The sequence below is a fragment of the Haemaphysalis longicornis genome, unplaced genomic scaffold (assembly GCF_048455015.1).
Source record: "Haemaphysalis longicornis isolate Haplotype H1 unplaced genomic scaffold, Haemaphysalis longicornis Haplotype H1 scaffold_3, whole genome shotgun sequence".
Taxonomy (NCBI): Eukaryota; Metazoa; Arthropoda; class Arachnida; order Ixodida; family Ixodidae; genus Haemaphysalis; species Haemaphysalis longicornis.
In genome coordinates this window covers 36,856,915-36,876,219 of record NW_027526335.1, presented here as the reverse complement: position 1 = coordinate 36,876,219, position 19,305 = coordinate 36,856,915, and positions in this window count along the sequence as shown.

Sequence of the window (19,305 nt, the reverse complement as noted above, 5' to 3'; positions counted from 1 at the left end):
CAATCTACAGCCCGTTCCGCCTTCACACGAGCTCGCCAATGCTGAAGTTCACTGTACTGTTGCTCCGTCGCTGCAGCAGACGGCGGAGGAAGCCGCTTCGCCGGCGTCGTCCGCGATGCACCTCGGGATTGCACCCCGGCGCACCGTCGACTCTCACGGTACGCGATGGGGCAACCAAAAATTGCCCCGCGACGGTGCGCCCCGGTTTATCGAGGACAGATGGTGCGCACCGGTGCGGTTTATCGAGGATGCTATAAGAGAACACCTGCACGTAAGAGCTTACGTCATCAATCACTAGGCGCGGCCAATCCACGACGCGCGCGGCGCCCCGCCCCCCTTCCCTCCCCTTCCCCCGAACATCCGCGCCGCGGCGCGCACTCCCCACACCTGCTAGTCGGCTCCTTTCCTCCTCGCCACTTCCCCCCACACTTCTAGGCCTGAAAAACCGGCCCTTTTCTGCGCCGGTTTTTCAGCGATGCCTGGCACAGCTGGAACTCAAGCTTACACAGCTCCACTGTAAAAAGAAGCTTTCTACATGCCAAACTGAGTCAAATCGAACTTCATAATTCCCCCCCCTAGAGTCCAAAATCCAAACTGCCGAAGTCCGAAGCCAAAAGTCAACTTCAGCTCAGCCAAAGTCCAAAGCCAACACCCACGCTACAAACCCGAAGGAAATGTTGAGCGCCCTGAATGCGATGACATGCAGCGCGATCAGATAGAGGCCGGGTTCATGACGCGAGGTTTGATTCCGACCCCGGGTAGTAGTTTTTATGGGGACCCCGGGTAGTATTTTTTTTTGGGGGGGGGGGGGGGGGACACCTGCTAAGCGGCTTCTTTTATCCTCGACACTTTCCCTCGCACTTCGTGGCCTAGCATTTTCCTCCTCTCTACTTCGCTGCACCGAGCTTTGAGCGACGCCAGGTAAAGGATGGAATTCATGCAGACAAAATGCAAGTTTGTTTTATTCGAAACAGTTGGTGTTTTATAGTGCCCCAGCGCTTTCCCGGTAGTAAACGATGCACTGAAAAATTAACTAGTTTGAGTTAAAATTTTGATTCTCCCGCCAAATGGTGAGTTTCGTGATGTTTGCGATGACGTAACGAGGACAGCCTTCAAGCGAACGCTAGAGCGCTGTTTAGTTTGCATCGGAGTGAGGAGTGCCTTGCTTATCGTCAGTCCCTTCTATGGCGCCCCCATACCGCGTAAGACCGCTGTCCGACATCGCTTTGTTTCAAGCTGTATTAGCCCCTGGCTTGTTTTTGTTACGGTTGGAGTAATCGTTTCGTAAAACATTGCGCATACTCGACAAACAGGGTCATGTAAGACAATGTCGCTTACACCAATCAGCCAGTGTCGTGTGAGACAATCCCAAAACGCCGGACTGCTGTGCAGAGCATAGTGCGCGCAGTAACAACAGCAATACACTCTGGTACTTGTATGTTTACGTGTACTTTCGTAACTTCAATTGTTTACCCCACCATTCTTACCGCTATAAAATGAATATGCATTACATTTAATCAGAAATAGCTCGTTCTGCAAGCTTTAAGCCCTGCCTAACTTGCGTTTACTTTTACCAGCCTGAGCTAATCGCACAGCTGTGAATAACGTCATAGGATCTAGTGCGGAAAATGAGCTAGTGAGTCGCATGGGCATTCTCTTCTTTCCTAATTATGACAGCTTATTTGAGCGAAGCTAACGTTATAAGAGTGGTGTCAGTATGATTATAAGCAGGCAATCTTTCGATTGAAGCAAACTTGTGTTTTGTCTGCATGGCTCCTGTTAGTAGCTCCGCTGTTAAAAAGAGCAAAAAGCGTGAAAGACGCAAATCCAACGCGCATGAAATGTGTCCACCCTCCAAACGCAGTGTCGCCCGGAAAAGGCGGGAATGACAGTGTCGATTTTGTTCGTTTGAACGTAAGCAGCAAACGGAGGAAGGGCTCGGTTATTTCACCCGGCATGACAACACAGCCGGATTACTCCACGAGCGAACGCGTTCTCGTTTTCCCGGTTTATTATGCGCCTTCCCTCTCGCCCTCTCCGCCGGAGGCGCCGTGTGCTAAGGCGGTCAGACGCTTGCACGAACAGGGATCGTCGCCGCGGGCTCACCGCCCAGCGAGAGCAGTGCCGCCAACTTGGATGGACCACTGGCTGAAAGTTTCCTCTGCTGGGAGGGCTGGGGGAGGAGGAGAGCGTGAGTGCGAGTGCGCGCGTGGGTCGCTGCGGGTAAGGACCCCTAAAATTAGCTGCGGGCCGGACTGAACCATGTGATATAATGCGAGCTACGGACAAATACCGAGAGACGGCATGAGTGGTTTTGAGAGCTACGCCTTCGAGTTGCGGTGGATGGTGATGATGTTGGTGTATGGTAAACGAGGTGATGGAGCTATCTTCAGCTCTGTTGATAGCATCTTTTAGAACTTTTATCCCTGCGCGTGATAAAGGGAATTCCGCTGACCTCTTTTTTGTTACCTTTGATATAACGTCATATTTCCTTTGGAGTCGTTCTCATTTTGATACTAAGAGACGATAAATAATCACGCTTCGCCAGCTGTATCTGTTTCTTCAGGTTAGAGCCTAATGCTTTTACATTTCTAAATAATTCAGCACTCCGCGCGTGACAGTAGTTCTTGTACACTGTACTATTTCGTTTAATTATTATTTAATATTTATTTCTTTGTTAATCCAAGGTTTATCTCCACGGCGGTTGGCGGTTACAACTTTCGATGGGACATAAATGTTTACCAAAGACGGCAGTTTTGTTTTGAACAACCCCCACAAACTTTCAGTGTCTGCTTAGCTGCTGCATTCGATAAACAGCACAGGGTATGTATCAAGTTCACAATTGATGGCATCAAACTGCATGCATCTAACGTATACGAAAACTTTCCCTTAACGAGGCCTGTACATTTTCCACACTACGCATGCACTCTTAATAAAAAAGGTCGTAAAAAGGTAGTAACGGCCGTATTTACTAACTCCTTACGAACCTTACTACCCCCCGGTTTTGTACGTAGGCTCTGGCACTAACAACGGCATGGTTAGTAAATTAACTGAGTGTAGGAAGTGGTAGCACTAGATTAAGGTCGTGCTTATGACTAGGTTGTGCATGGCCAGTTAGTAAACGCATGTAGGTCAGAAAAGTGCTATCGCTGGGACTTTACTAGTGGGGGTAGTGGTGCTTACTGCCTGCTTCGGTTAGTAATTTTGACAAGTGCTACATTTACTACCTCCAGTTACTATGTACCTAGTGTATACTGGGACAAGTAACTTGTTAGTATTCCATTAGTGAATGCTCCGACCTTTTTTTTAAGAGTGTGGTCTTCGCGATCACTTACGCCTGCAGTTAGAACAACCGGCCTCATTATATCACGAGTCGTGAAAAGCAAGCCCAAGGCAGTGTTACTTGCAGAACAGCTGGAAGATTAACAAGCTCATATAAAGATCAGGTGGCGCGTTCGAAAATACAGAATGAAGCTATAGTGTTCCCATCCGGACGCAGATGGCGCCATTCGACATTAGGAATGTTAATTGAAATCACGTGCAGAGCCCAAGAGAAGGAACTACGCTGGAACTACTAGGAGGACGATACGAATACCCCAAAACCAAATATGAGAAAAGTTTACGTGAGACGGCTTCGGAGTTCTCATCTACACCCTGCATCGGTATACGAAACTTGGTGTGCTCTCTCAAACCAGAGTGAACACGCACCACCGTGCGCATTATGGCGTTTGCGATAGGCTGTGTTATGCCAGGTTCACACAGTTGCCGCAACTGTCGTAATAACTTTAAAGAATGACGTCATTTCACGCATTTTTCAGCCAACCTAACTGCGTGACACGCCGTTTTTTTTGTCCATAGCTCACGATACGGCTTTTGTGTCGGTAGTGTGAGCATAGCATCCCCAGCAGGAAAAACTTAACCAAATACGTTAATCTAGCCAAGATTCAATATCAAAAACTACGCCCGCGGTTGCGGAATTCCGATTAGGCCGTGAAACTCGGTGGCCTTATTTTTTGTACTTCGGCAATTGGAAGTAGCTGATAGGGTATCAGGAGGGTTCATCCTGCACAGCGACGGCCGGTCTACAACTGCTACTGCGCCCATTCTCTATGCTCAGGCTATCATATATACGAACATTTTGCTTTCGATTTTGACCTCCCTTCGGCCCCTGTTGTACTCGAGTGTAACCTTCGCGCCAGACTGTCGTCCGTGTGCCAGTATATATGGGCCAGTATGTCATACGCTTTGCTGGCGAGCTATTTTGGAATAACATTATTCGATGGAAAAAATCTGTTCCCTTTAGTTTTGAAGCGGCAGGTATAACCTTATGTTTGTCCTTTCCGTGACCCTGCTATGACGAAATTTGTGAGGACAGGGTCATGTGACAATTTGTGACAGTTTCTGTGACAATTTTGTGCAGGCGTTAAAAGTGTTCATCTTGTATTTTCAGCACTTGCCCTCTGTTTTTCCTCCTCTTTCTGTGCATGCTCACAGCTGCGGCGTTTTACAGCACGTATGAGTACCTACTCGCCCAACTGTACGCCCTTCTACATTTAATGCAGCAAATTACAGAGAGGGGAAGAGCGCAACATGGACGACACACAATAATAAAGTGACAACCACGAACGCTGACTTGCAACTGAAATTTATTTTTTGGCATGTCACGTATATACGCCGAAAGTAAAAACATACAAGAAAGAAGAAATAACATGAATGCTGGCGATAACCCGGGCAATCGTCACGCTACACAAACGCCATGTGCCACAAACACGTGCTGAACTATCTGTGGGACAAAAAATTAATCTCTTTTTGGGAGAGGGACAACGAGGGTACGCTCACACAGTTTTCTTTTCGGCGTTCTATTTCTGCAGCCTCAATTATTTCTCTGGTTATTTTATCATTGTGTTTCGCTATGACCTGTGTTGCGTGAAAGATAGGGGCGCAGCTTTGGCAATCGCTGCAGTGGACACCCAAGTGGCCACTAATCACCTTATGTACATTATAGTTATGTTCTTTTAATCTTTCATTAAGGCATCGTACCGTTTTCCCTACATACGTTTTCCCACAGGACAGCGGGATCGAATACACGACGCCTTCAACACACTCTACAAATCGGTTTTCGGGCTTAACAGATTACGACTGAATAGTTCTTTTGGTTTTGTTGACTCTCACACACATGGCGGAAAGCTTTTTAGGCGCAGAAAATACAACTCTTACACTAGCTCGTTTACCTATCTTTTTCAAATTGTGGGCTGTCCGATGCATGTAAGGAATCACTGTTAAAATATCACTTCTGTTACGTTCAATGGCTGCTTGGTTGTTCTGTTCATCTCTCTTTTTTTTAATTTCTGGAGTATCGATTCTGCTATGGATGATAAGAGCTGCTGGGGTACCCCGCTTTCAGAAGCAGGTCGACCTGTTTACGGAAGCTATCCTGCATCGAGTGAAAACATCACTTGTTTAGGGCATTTTTAAAACACATTGTTATGATAGACCTTTTTACGAGCTTTGAATGAGATGACTCAAAAGGTAGAAGCAGTTTGCTGGCACGTGCACATGGCTCGTACGCCCAGATGTGATTGTGCGAAAAGTGAAGCTTGAGATCCAAAAAACGAATAGTTCTTTCTACGGGAAGTTCAAAAGTTAAAACCTTAAAACATTGACGAAATTCACCTAGTACCTGAAACATTAGCGATTGGAGACCGGCTTCGTCGGTGCTAAGAACTACTAAAAAGTCAGCAACGTAACGTAAATTTTTTGTTACTTGTGGGATAATTAGCTGGTCATGTAGAATGCGATCAAAGTGCGCTTAGAAGAGGTCACTTAAAATTGGTGCTATGCAGGATCCGATACGAATTCCGTTAGACTGGATATCTTATCATCCCAAGCTGTAAAGTTGAGTTTACGTACATCGTTAAAAGCTCTAAAAATCGTTGTACTGATACACATGTGCTATTTTGAAACGCTACGAAACTGTACTTGTCGATGCACTCTTCAACACAAAGCCTAAATTCCCGATATGGTAAAGAGTAATATAAATATTTTACGACAAATGAGCATGCCATATAGCTTTTGTCATTACATTCCTTTAAAAGCGCAATGACTTCATCCGATTTTCGCACTAAAAACGGGTCTTCGACTCTTAACATGTTTAAACTTTTCAGCAAAAACACCGCAATGCACTTTTGACTAGAACAACGCTTTCTTTGGTCTTTCTAGATGCGCAATAATATAAAACCTAAAGTAACTACAGTTTACATGCATAGTTTCTTTTCATGCGACAAAGGGTTAAATAGGACAAGATCATCTTCGGAAAGGTTGTTGGCTCTATGTGAGCCAGCTATTCCTGCTGAATCAGTGAGAAAGAAGAGCCCACAAACCAGACACACAAAAAAAGAAACATAGCTAAAAACTTTCTCGGCGGAACTTCAAAAACATGTAGTCACATTAAAGGGCTCATACACACAATTCAAGACTCCAACATAGTTTAAGACTGACACACAAATCACACTAAAACATCGGCAAAATGACCTGACAGTGCCTTCAAACACGCACAGTTAAAACTCGATAATGAACACTGATATAACCAATTATCAAATATAATGAACGGAATTTGTTCCGTCAGGCAGACTTTTAAGGGTACTTGTACTGCCTATAACAAGAGTGTGCTGATGATAATGAATGCATTATACGTATCTACTGGGCAGCAGACTGCAGCTACTGCAGACACATATGCCTACGTACGTTCGTGCGGAGAGTGGCTTGGCAGAAAACGTCCTCAGCTGATAAGCCCTTTCTCTAAAGTTTGGCTCTCTCTCTGTGTACACTAAAAAATTAAAACAGCCACTCGTTGGCGTTTTGCACTGCTCGCAGGCGTGCGCGTGCTTGATGATGCCCCCATCATCACACTTTCCACGTGGCTCTGTGCATGCCTGGGCATTGCCCCGCAGTGTGGCACTTCGCTAGGGAACGGAGGGTGTCAGAGTGCAGTCCACCTGTACGAACGTGCTTTATTTATTTATTTATTTATTTATTTGTTTATTTATTTTTGCGCTCCGACAACAGCATGTTTCTGCAGTGAAGGACAGCGGAACGACAGCGGCAGCGGACAACAGCCGAAGCTGAGTATTTCCCTGCACGGTTCTTTCTCGTTGTTTCGGATTTACAGCCGAAATGACGAACACGCGTAGAAAGCTGATGGAGTGGTAGCTGTTCCCGGCAAGTAGATGCATCGGAGCTTCAGCGGAATGGCGGCGAGGCAGACAAAGGGGAAGGTACGTGTCATGTCGCGGCTAGAACGCGTAGAAGCGGATAACTCGGGGTTAGCTAAGCTGGTCGCACAACTGGAAGCAGCGCGAAGAAACGAACGCGACGAAAGGAACGCCGTTAAGGGCAACGAGGTTAAGGGTAAGTTGGAAGCAGCTGAGAGGAAGCTAGAAAAGATTGTCTATTCGCCAAAAGATGACGAGCACCTCAGCCCATGCAGCGGAGCGGAGGCATGCACCGAAGTGACACACGGAGCGGAATACGGAAGGCAACAGCTACTCCCACGTGCTGCAAGATAGAACAGCAAAACCAGTCGCTAAGAACGTGGCAGATAGCGTGGTAATCACAGCGGGAGGTTCTAACATGAAGAAGAGCAGCGCTGCCATAGTGGAAAGGGTAGAGGGGGATAAGCGTGTGAAAGTGGGGTGTTTCCTCGGTCAAAAGATGCAGACGGTGATGACACGAGCTGGCCTTGTCCAGTAAAGCTAGAAACCTTGCGGTGATTGCCGCGGGGCTTAACGATGTTCTCAAGGGGGAGGAGGGAAAACTGGGCCGGGAGATAGCGAAAGGGGTAAACGATCTGCGTACGACGGCCCCAAATGTGCTCATTGCAGTCTGCACCGTGCCGGAGGTGACAAAGCAGGGCGTGCACACCGAACGGGCAGAGCTCGCTGCTAACAGCGAGATCAAGAGGTGCAGCGGGGAACTTGGGTTTGAAGTGATAGACGTGAACAGGGTAGTGGGCAGCATTGGATATAGGCAAGCTTTTCTGTGGGACGGGATTCACTTCAGCCCCAGGGGTGGCGCTTAGGTGGGAAAGCAGTAGCTTGTTAAGGGGGCCCCACGGAGTTAAGGAAGGCAAACTCGGCGACAAATGGGAAGCGAGTGGCGTATGCACACTCAACACTGGGAGGCAGCCAGGCCTAGAGCTAACCGAAGAACATATAGACATAGCTGAGAACATAGACAGGAGATTTAAGTTGAAATAATAGAGCGAACAATTTCGTAAGAGACAAAAATAGACCCTGTAAGCGGAAAGCAAAAGGTAAAAACAAATGCAATAGATATTTAATCAGCTAAATAAATATGCAGGGAAGCAGAAATCCTGATAAAGTGGGTAGAAATTCAAAATCAACTTGAACGGGAAGAAATAAACGTATACGCTTTAGCCGAGACTCACCTCCGAGACCTAGAAGCCCCACCTGTCATAGAAAATTGTGTCTGGGAAGGATAGGACCCCAGGAATGAAGGGAGGGGGAAGCGCTGGCATGCTTATTAAACAAGGGACCGACGGGCAGAAGGTTGCTCTTTGAGCCCAATACTGTTTATGCTTTACATAGCAGGGTTAGAAAAGAAACTAGAAGAAAGTCATTTAGGGTTCAATCTAACTCATATCTTGCAAGGCGGAGTGGTACCACAGCGAATTCCAGGAATGTTATACGCAGACGACGTTGTTCTTTTAGCTGATAACCAGACCGATATGCAACGGCTCATAAATATTAGCGGTGAGGAAGCCACTGTCCTCGAGTCAAGTTTTAGCGCAAAAAAATCGGCAGTAATGGTTTTCAATGGTATACTAGCGCTGACGCAGTGTCAATCCAGCATGTTCGAATTACCCAGAGTCGAGGAATATAAATTGGCAGTGTGGATAAACGAAGATGAAAACTACTTAAGAACTCACGAGGAGCAACTTAGGGGTAAGGGAAAGCGAAACACAGCTATAATGTAGCGTAGATCTCTGTGGGGGTATAACAAATATAAAGTAGGGAGAGGAATGTGGAAAGGAGCAATGGTTCCGCGTCTCACATTTGAGAACGCAGTACTCTGCTTGAAATCAGACGCTCTAGCAGGCCTTGAAGTGAACCAGAGAACGGTAGGCCGTTTGGCCTTAGGAGCGCATGGAAAAACAACTAACGAAGCAGTGCATTGAGATATGGGCTGGACGTCGTTTGAAGTTCGAGAAGCGCAGAGTAAAATATGTTTTGAGAGGAGGTCGAGAGCAATGGATCAGCGTAGGTGGACAGGTAATAGATGAAAAGCGTGGACACGCAGTGGATAAGGATGGCTAGATGGCTAACGGTGAAATACGGAAAGAACAGTAGAGAACCCAAGACAGTCAAGGTAACCAAAAAAGAGGCAATGCAGATAGAAACGAATAAATGCAGAGAAAAGATGGGAGCTAAAACTTCGTTAGATATGTACAGGGCTGCGAAATTAGACATCAGAACGGAAAATTTCTACGATAATTCCAAAGGCAATACTTTGCTTTTTGAGGCCAGAGCAGGTTGCTTGAGAACTAAGAGCTCTGTGGGGAAGTATACACACAATGATGGTGTATGCGAGGTTTGCGGAAAAGAAACAGAAACTATGCGGCACATAGTGTTAGAATGCGATGGTATCCATCCAAATCTACATGAGGGCAATATTCGGCTTCCAGAAGCCCTAGGATTTAAGGGTAGCACAGAGGAAGTTAACTTCAATGCTGTCGAGGCGACGAAAAGAAGATTAGAATGCTGGTGGACGAAAAGCAGAGAGGGGAATATTGCCTAGGACAGCTACCACCTGTAACGGAAAAAAAAAAAAAAAGTATTTTATGCCTAATAAGTTTTTTGTGCCTGCCCTAAGAGCAGCGCTAGTATTAAACAAGGAGTGTAAAGCATAGGTATATTATTTTCTTTTTAGTTTTCTTTTTGGTAAGTTGACGCGTCACCACCCCCCCTATACAAAGGGGATACCACTATCAATCACCATCATCAGCAGCAGCAGTGCAGCCACGTGAATTTAGGAGCAGTTTCACTGCTACAGGCACCGCCCACACCGGCTTTTCTGCTGCAGCTAATGCTTTCACATTATTAAAGCAGAATTCTACAATTAGAACAGATGGTGCTACCGTACGGTTTTGCTTTGCAGTTCACAAAGGATTCCGCAGATAATGGCACTGCAGCACTGCTGCATGCTGGCAAAAAAGGCGCGCACAATTTCAAAGAGTGACCTTCCAAAATGCGAAATGTCGTGCTTTCACTGCTTAATGTCACTGTGAAAATAGACCATATTGTATGTCAGATCATTTGTCTTACAGGAGCACTGCAGTGCGGCAGATCGACACGCATTTTTGAGGGCATAACACAGTGCAGAGAGGCAACTCGCTCAATTAATTTAACTAATTACTGCTACATGATCACTGGTGCACTAAACGTAAAAGGCTGATCGCGCGAAATGAGTCCGATGGTAGTCCACTCCCTCGGCTCGCGCTGCCACTTCTTCGCGATGTTTGGGTATCCGCTGTTGCGCTTCGTTTTGAACCACAGATGATGTATCATCAGAAAACAGAAGTCTTCTACTTTCCGATCTCGCTAACCAGTGCATTTCAGCTGATTTGGCTTTAGAAGAGAAGAAGAAGCCAAAGAACAAGAGAAAAAAATCATATTTTAATTTGCTTCGCTTGCGTCGGCATTTGCTATAAGTACAGAAAACTACGCGACGTAATTACATGCTGCTTGGTATGCGCTTAGGATAAATGTCTATGCAGATAATTACACAAGGAATTTGCGTTTCAGAGAATAGATTTTGTTATGCGGCCGTTGGAAAATAGCTAAAATAGCAGAACTTCACTTGCAGTACTTTTAAAGGGCTTAATGCAGAGCAATTCGTTTTCGTATGCGCGTTGCCAGCATACGTGTTTGTATACTACCATAATTTCGCTGCATTTCGTTCTGCGGGTTTTAAGTTATTTTAGTCTAAATATAGCAGTTTACACGTATACACATGGGTTCTTGTGTGCAAGTTTTGCGTGTTCATACTGATTGATTTGATTGATTGTAGGGTTTAACGCGCCGACGCAACGCGCCGTAGTGGAGGCGCGCCGTAGTGGAGGGCTCCGGATTAATTTTGACCACCTGGGGATCTTTATCGTGCGCCGAAATCTCGTACACACGGGCGTTTTTGCTTTTCGCCTCCATCAGAAAAGCGGCCGCCGCGGCCGGGAATCGAACCCGCGACCTTGTGCTCAGGTGTTCATACTAAGAGGCACCTAAACCTTATTTAGTGACACTAGAGGTTACTTCAATATTTTCACACATCAAACTTCAAAACCTCATTTAGGTAATTATAGTCAATTATTGTGCTGCAATAATTATAAAGCTTAGAAACTGATAGGTAAATTGGCTGACCTTTTCCATCTCGCGAAAAGTGCGCAAACACGCACTTAAGTAAACACGGAAATTCTGAAAGTTTTTTACACGGAATCTAACGTCGATGACATATCTTTATAATATTAACAAGTAGACGTACAATTAACACTTCTTTATTACTGCAGCAACGATTTTATAGCAACTGTAGCGAAAAAGTAGGGAGCCTACATCAGAGATTCAATCAGGGCTAGAAGTAAACCAGAGGCGGTAGGTCGATTGGCATTAGGAACGCACAGTAAAACAACAAATGAAGCAGTTCAGGGAGGCATGAGATGGGCCTCCTTTGAAGTGAGAAAAGCACAGAGCAAAAGATGTTTTGAAGAACGACTTAGAAATATAATGATTAGAGATGAGCGGCCAGAGTGTTACGGTATCTGTATACATGAAAAGCGTGGACACACAGTGAAGGAAAAGAAGCAGAAGGCTGAGGACAAAGTATATGAAACCTGGAAGCGTAGGGGAAACGACCAAGGCAATAAAAAATGATGGTGAACGAATGAGAGAAAACGGCCTGGAAAAAAGAGGATGGGCGCGAAGAAGTCAGATATCTGCAGAATCGGGAAGCAGGAGATCACGAGGGAAAAGTTCTTTGATAATATCAAAGGGAATGCATTGCTTTTTGAAGCCCGGGCGGGTTTCTTTCGGGAAAAAAAGGCTTATCCGCTAGCCGGTACAGGAACTGTGCGCAGGTTCCGACAGGGAGCCAGAAACCATGCGACATGTTGTAACGGAATGCAAAGGTATACCCGTCCAGCCCTCAGTGAGGAAGACATCCAACTTCCGGAAGCCATAATTGGACAGCCGTAGAGCTAAGTAAAAGGTTACAATGTTGATGGGAAAGGAGCAGAGAACAAGCCGGGGAGACATTTGAATAAAGAAGCCAGACTAGCACAAAAATTCCATAAAGTTTTTTTTCTTTTTCTTTTTGATGAGGTGATTGTACAGTGGCGTTACGAATTAGGTCGCTGTGCAATGCCACCCCGTTACAAAGGGGAAGCTGCTAAGCATCATCATCATCGTTGCAGTTCTTTTTTTTTTAATGGCAACGCGAGGGTCTTCTAAACCGTAAGCGAAGGCCAGTCGCGACAGACCACGCTCCTATTCAGGGGGACTTCCCAAAGGAAGAGAGAGGAAGGGGGTGTCGTGATTTGGGAAGGCGAGGAGATCACTTGGCGGTGTCTGTAGACTTGGCAGTTTTACGCCTTTTTTCCATTTTACCTATACATATTGAGCAAGGCTGCTGCAAGAAGTCGGCCGATGTACGGGTGCCGTCAGAAGCAATTGGAACATGGGAGCTGTGGCCGAACCTCACTGGAGCGCCGTGTAGCTGCACCGGTTGTAAACGAAAAGAGCAGAACACGCATGCGCGGCTGGCGACGGAGTGATCAAATATAATGCCTCATCCCACGCCTTATTTCGTCGGCATGTTTTGCCTGGCCTAGAAGCGCAGCCAGAAAAAATCCAGAAAGAGCATCTGCCAAAAGAAGAAGCCCAAGTGGTCGTCGACAAAATTGTTTGCGCGCAATGGCCCGCTTACAGCCCTGCGTGGGCCTGATTTTAAGGCCTGGGCCCGGCCCGAGCATGCTTTAGGCTTAGGTAAAGTCCCTTGAGATGAAGGGTCTTTAGGCCCAGGCATCCAATGAGCCTGTCCAGGCGCGGCCCGGGCCCGGTTATATATTTTTAAGCCTGGGGAGGGCGCACGTGTGCGCGTCCAGGCCCGGGCTTAGACGCTGAAGGATATTTGGTTGAATGTCTCCGTAGCGGGCGATCAGACGGAGCCTCCAGTCTGCCCGCAGCACGCCATCGATTGAAATGCAAAAATGTAAGGTTAGGTAGTGCACGTACAGTTGCCCCGAAAAGTAAACGGAGCATGGGCTGGATATTTTGAGGGATTTTCCCGTCATGTGCCTAGTCAGTAACCTCTAAGTGACTTTTCAAGAAAGTCGTTATAAAATTAATTCGGGTGGCACATATTATATTTATGCTGACAGCCGCATAAAATTTTAAAAAAATATATTGTAATTTCACGAAGCCGTGCTCCGTTTCCTTTTTGGGGAGACACGAGGTGATGTTCATTTGAAGATCCTGGAGAGGAATAGTCAGTTCCTGAACGCACACATAGGGGTAGTAGACCCCGGCTAAACTACTTTTGCGAGGCCACTCTCGACAGCGAAGCGCCCAAGGGCAGCAAGGAAGTCGGGGTCGCTGAGTGTCGTGGGGGTTATCTCGCTTGGATTGGGTAGGGCATTCAACAGGATGGGGCGGAAGGATTGGTACGCAGAGCAGTGCCAAATAAGGTGGGTCAGATTCGCTATTGTAGCCGTGTTGCAATATGGGCAGTAGGGCGGAGGATCGCCGGTCGGGTGATGCCATTTGCGTGTGATGTGGGGAGTCAATGCAGCGTTCACGCGAAATTTGTTAATAAAAACTTCGGCAGGACGAGTTAGGGATGGGGCTCCTTTCCCCCCTTCTCCCCCTTGCGGCCCCTGGGCCCTCCTTGTGTTAATAAAAGGCTTTCACACACTCTCTTTAGCTTCCACCTTCTTTAGCTCATCACTGCGGCGTAATAATAGCTTGTATTCTTACATCAGAGACACCATCGCATTTGATGACCAGCTTATTCGCAGCGTCACGTTTATTATTCGCAACGTCATAGGCAGCAGCAGAAAAAGTTTAGACGCCCTGAGAACCTCGTACGTTAGTCATACAAGCCTAAAATTTTGCCACAGCGTGCCGCTGGAGCCATGCTACTGATATCCCGGAGCCGTTTCTCCTAGCTGTCTTCTTTAGCAAACGGCGGCCATGTGTTTTATGCGCCATTAAGTTACGCCCCCCGGACGAGCGAAGCGCCGGGAGAGGGCTCAATCAGGTTTCGGCGGCGCGTGTCCCAAAATCCTGGGCATTGAAGCTTTGCCGGTGTCATCATGCCCTGGCAACAAAGAGATTGGGCTTGGAGTGATCTATTTTTCTGTAGGCCGCCGCACCAAAGCAGCATTACACAGACAGACGAAAGTGAAAGGCAATCAGTGCAAGTTTTTAGAAAGATGGTGACAACTGGATAAAACCAGGTTTGGCTTGCTCCATGGGTGTTTTGTGACATGCCCTGAAATGTCGCAAAACAATTGAAAGAGCTAAAAATTAAAGCCGTTCCACTCAATGTGAAAGCCGTTGTAAGTGCAGAGCAGTGATTCGCCATAATGGGTGGTGGCGCCGTTATCCGCTCACTGCTAAGGCCCCTAAAATAGCTTCGCACTGCTACCGCTCATCACGCTCTTCACCGCCCTGTCTCACTTCTCTCTTGATGAATATGCAATTCAAATTTCCCGCATTCGCAGTGCTGCAGTTCCCGCATCGGCGTATTGCAGTCGGTGCAATACGCGTCGAATATATTGGCACAGACACAGACCAAAATTTTCGCTTTTAAACAGTTGAACGAGCGGTATCGCAATTAAAACTAAGATATCAAAATCTCGTTGCAGTGCGTCTTTTGTCAGCCTTCACCCTCGCCGTCCGCTGCCGAAGCGTGCACCTTCGAGATGTGTTGAGCATAAAAAGTGACCCCTAGTGCCAAGTACTCAATGCTAGCAGCTTTGCCACTTGAAGCATATAGAGTTAATACTACTTGAAGGGAAGGGAAAGACAGGCATAGTATACAGGGGTTGGACGCGCACATCAGTGTCTCGACACCAGATGTGCAACGTCAGATGGCGCGGCGCGATGCATTTTGCCACGCGCTCGCGTGCCCCGGCCGCCCCGGCCTATTTTGCTGTCGTGTGTACAAGGTACATTCCGCTTTCAAGAGTTTCTTGTGTGCAAATTCACTGTACAGCTGACAATTTGCGAAGCGTGAGTGTAGTAGGTTTGTTAGAGAGTCTTTATATTACGGCTATCGCATTCTAATGACCAGTTTACCAAATACGCTGCAGAGGTGAGCATCTTTAAGCGGTGGCTATGCCTACCAGCACTTCACGGGAGGGATTTACAGACCCTTTCGGTGGGTGAGGAGGCTACCTTATGAAAATTTCGATTTCCCAGAGGCAGTACACGGGAAGTTTCCTTTGAGTTGCCTCCGAATGTACTACCTTTGAATTTACTCTGAATGCACTATCCTGCAAACAGTGTGCAGAAAATGCCTGGGTCCCTACTCATAGGGACCCAGGCATGATTGTGACACTATGAGCGTATTTCCCGCCTTATACATCTCACATTTCTTGCACTAGTACATCCATTCATTATCAGGCCACTTTTTTTCAGAAATTTCGCCCTGTAAGTAGATGTTTTCCTCAGCACCAAACTGCAGTTTAGACGAGCACTCTTGCAAAAGCATGTAGGGAAGCATGCTCATTCAGCAAAAAAAAAAAAAAGTCCGTGTCTTCAGTAGCACTTCTCTTTTATTTGGAGAATGGGCAACGGGCTAACATGTTTGAAAGGCTACCATTGATCTTTCTCTGGGGGCAATCGAAACTGGCGCACGTGTATGCTGTAAAAATAACAAAATGGGAGGAACGCGAAATTCAGAACACATTAAAAGAATCTGTTTTATAAGACCAATCAGAAACACATCAATGCCAAGGCTCTTGCAAAAGTGTTTCACCTTTGTTCCATTTATTCAACATTAGAAGCACCACACAATCGGCCCGACAAAAGTGCATATGGGCGCAACACTGAAGCACGTGGGCGTACAAAGTTACCACGAAGCATCAAACAATGCCGTAAATTGAATATAAAAACGAAAACAAAGAAATTCGCTCCAATCCATGCAGTGAAGGTGGTTGGAAAGCAAAGCTTTAAACGACACCCACAAGTGCCCATGCGACGTCACTTGAATTCACACACGTGTCTCTACAAAGAGTGAAACCAGAGATTCTGCCAGCCGTTACCTGTAATTCGCGGGGGCGGCGTCCCCAATGCAGCAGCAGCGTCGGCCACGGCCGGGCCGGGCTAGAGCAGCGGACACAGCCGCTGTAGCCCAACACAGACTAGTGTAGCCCGGCCGTGATTCGGGAGAAAGAAAACGGAGAGGAGCGTCTTTTGAAGGGTGAGACAGCGGACCCTAACCATCCTGAAGTGCTAGCCTGGGGCTACACCACTGCCAGGGATTTATACACACCCCCCTAACACCCCCTCAGAAGGAAAGGATTTCGACACACCCCCATAAAGCTTCCACAACCAGAAGCACCCTGCCCAGGGATTTATACACCCCCACCCCCCCAACCACCCCCCAACACCCCCCAGGAGGGTTTCGAGACCCCCCCAAAATCGAAATTCTGGATCAACCCCTGACCACTGCGCGACACAAGCGCAGACACTGAAACAATTCGGCATGTGAGCTTAGTGATTCCCATTTATATCGATTTAAACTAGCGTCACTTGAGTACCGCCACTTCGTGCACCCGGAAGCGTCTGGGGGCCATTTTGTTTCTGCCTTGCAGTGTTGCCATCTCTCCCAACGAAACCACCGCCGGTTCTGACGGGCAGAGTCAGTCAGTCAGTATGGTCCCTAGGGACCATACAGTCAGTAAACTTTATTGATGGGAAAGAGGATAACGCAAGGGGAAGGTGGGGCTAGAAAAGTGAGTGGAGCCCTCTTTCCAGGGCCCGTTAAAGCTGCCCCGATCTTCGCTCTCCGGATCATCTCTCGCTGAGTCTCTAGGGCGGACTTGGCCAGGGCTGCCTCCCATGTCTCTAGTGTGTTGGGTGTGACCTGCCGCTCTAGCGTCCGCGCAGCAGAGAGAGAGAGAGGAGAGGCGCCCCGAAACAAAATGGCTGCGCCCATATGTAAACAAATATCACGTGGTGCCGGCCGACCAATGAAAATCCTGGCGACACATAACAATGAGATAAAAGATTGCCGATACTCTAAAAGCCTTTATTTAGTGACGCGAGTATTAGTTAGTAAAGCCTTATTTAGTTTGAGAATTGCGAGGAAGCTGAGGGAACTTTTACAATAGATATTTATCAGAACCAGTTGCTCCATTCGTCTTTTGTAGTAACTGTTAAAACACAACCGAATTGGTAGTCATCAATTTAGAAAACGGAGACCCATTCGCGGCAAGCAGTGCGCAAAAGGTAGCCTTTCTCTAGTGGCCAGATGTCTGTACGTGGTTTGTACATTTTGTTTTCCCGCCCTTCAAACCAATCGTTAACGTATCTTTGCAGTACGACTACTAAATTCCGTTGGGTGCGGGTTACCGGCCCGGGAGGTGCTGTCGAACAAGTTAATCAAGCCGTGCGAAGGAAACGTGCAATGAACGAGAAGCTGCGCCAAAAACAACCGTCGCTAAAGCAGACGACAAAGCCGTACCGCCGACGCCATTGCCGGTGAGCAGGCACTTCCGCGCGGCGAACGCCGGGTTAATTCGCCGCGCCATCTACAGTGTGCTCCGCGAGTAAAACCCTCCCCCGTCTCCCCCGCCGCTGGGAGTTTGTTGTCCCGCACGCAACGAAAGAACTGTTGGCTGGTAGAGCTAGAAAGCTTTGCTTAAAAAAAAAAAAGCTACTGTGCTTTAAAGCATTTCTTTAACTCACGATGTCACCCGGCGTTGGCGTGCCTCGGCGTCCGCAACAGCCGTTCCAGGTGCGCCCTCTCCCCCACTCCTCCTCGCCTGCTGTCCAATGGTCCTCGCGTGTTTTAAATGCAGAGCATTTCTTTAACTCACATGTAGCGTCCGCCGTGCGTCCGCAACAGCTCAGCGCGCCCTCTCCCCCACTCCTCCTCTCCCGCATCACGCTACCCTCCTTGTTCTCAACAACAGGTCCGCACCCCTCACCCTACACTATATAAAAAAATAATACTTACCGGCGCCTGGTTTCGATCCCACGACCCTGCGGGCGGAACGCAAGGTACATGGTGCTCTACCCACTGCGCCACAAAGCAGACACAGAATGGAAGGCTACGAACGCGCCTTATATCCTTGACTCATTCAAACTACGTCAAGAAGCTACTGATACAACGCATTCACTACCACCAACTCCCCAAACACTAAACGTTAACGCAATACACCCACCCCCTATGCGACGCATTTACTTGAGTCCCCCTCGCGGGGAGATGGGCCCTTTTTTGTTGGCTTTCCTGCAGTGAACTTTCGGTGAGACATACGCCTTCGGTGAGACATAGAAAGCTTCGCTTAAAAAGCAGGGGATTTCAAAGCACTTTTCGCACAGTGAGTTGCAATCTGCACCTATTTGTAATAGGGTTGCCACCTTTCCCCGAAATAAAACTGACCCTTCGGGGGGGAGTGTGTGTGTGTGGGAAAAAGGGGGGGGGGTGGTTTAATTTGTGTTGAAAAAAAAAAGACGCCCCGTTTTTTTTTTTTTTGACATGCAGTGCCATTTATTGTAGCGTTGTACTGAAAGTGATTGAGAGCCTGGTTATTGCTCTGTATTTGCTTCACTGAGAACTGCAATTGCTCACCGCGACGGCAGCATTTCGTTGTTTTTCTCCTCCCTTAGGTCTCCTCCCCCTTCACCCCAGGCAGCACGCTCGCCCGCGTATTTTTTGCTTGCGAGTATGCGAGCTTGTCGATACATTTTTATCGCCTTTGAACTGACGCTTATAAAACGCCAAAACGAACACAATCACGGCGCGAGGGCCAAAAAACCGGCCCGCTGTTTAAAAAAAAAAAAGTCGGGGCGGTTCAAAACAAGGTAGGTGGCAACCCTAATTTGTAACCATACAAAACTGAGCAAGCACCCTTTGGTTCTTCCCGTCTTGTGCAAGCAGTCTCGTCGCCCAACACATCAAAGCGCCCTCGACTTTTGTCTGCACTTTTCACTTACCCTACAAACTGATATGCGGGGTGCGTAGGAGTTTTTAGGAGGAGTGAAAAGTGCAGACAAAACTCGATCC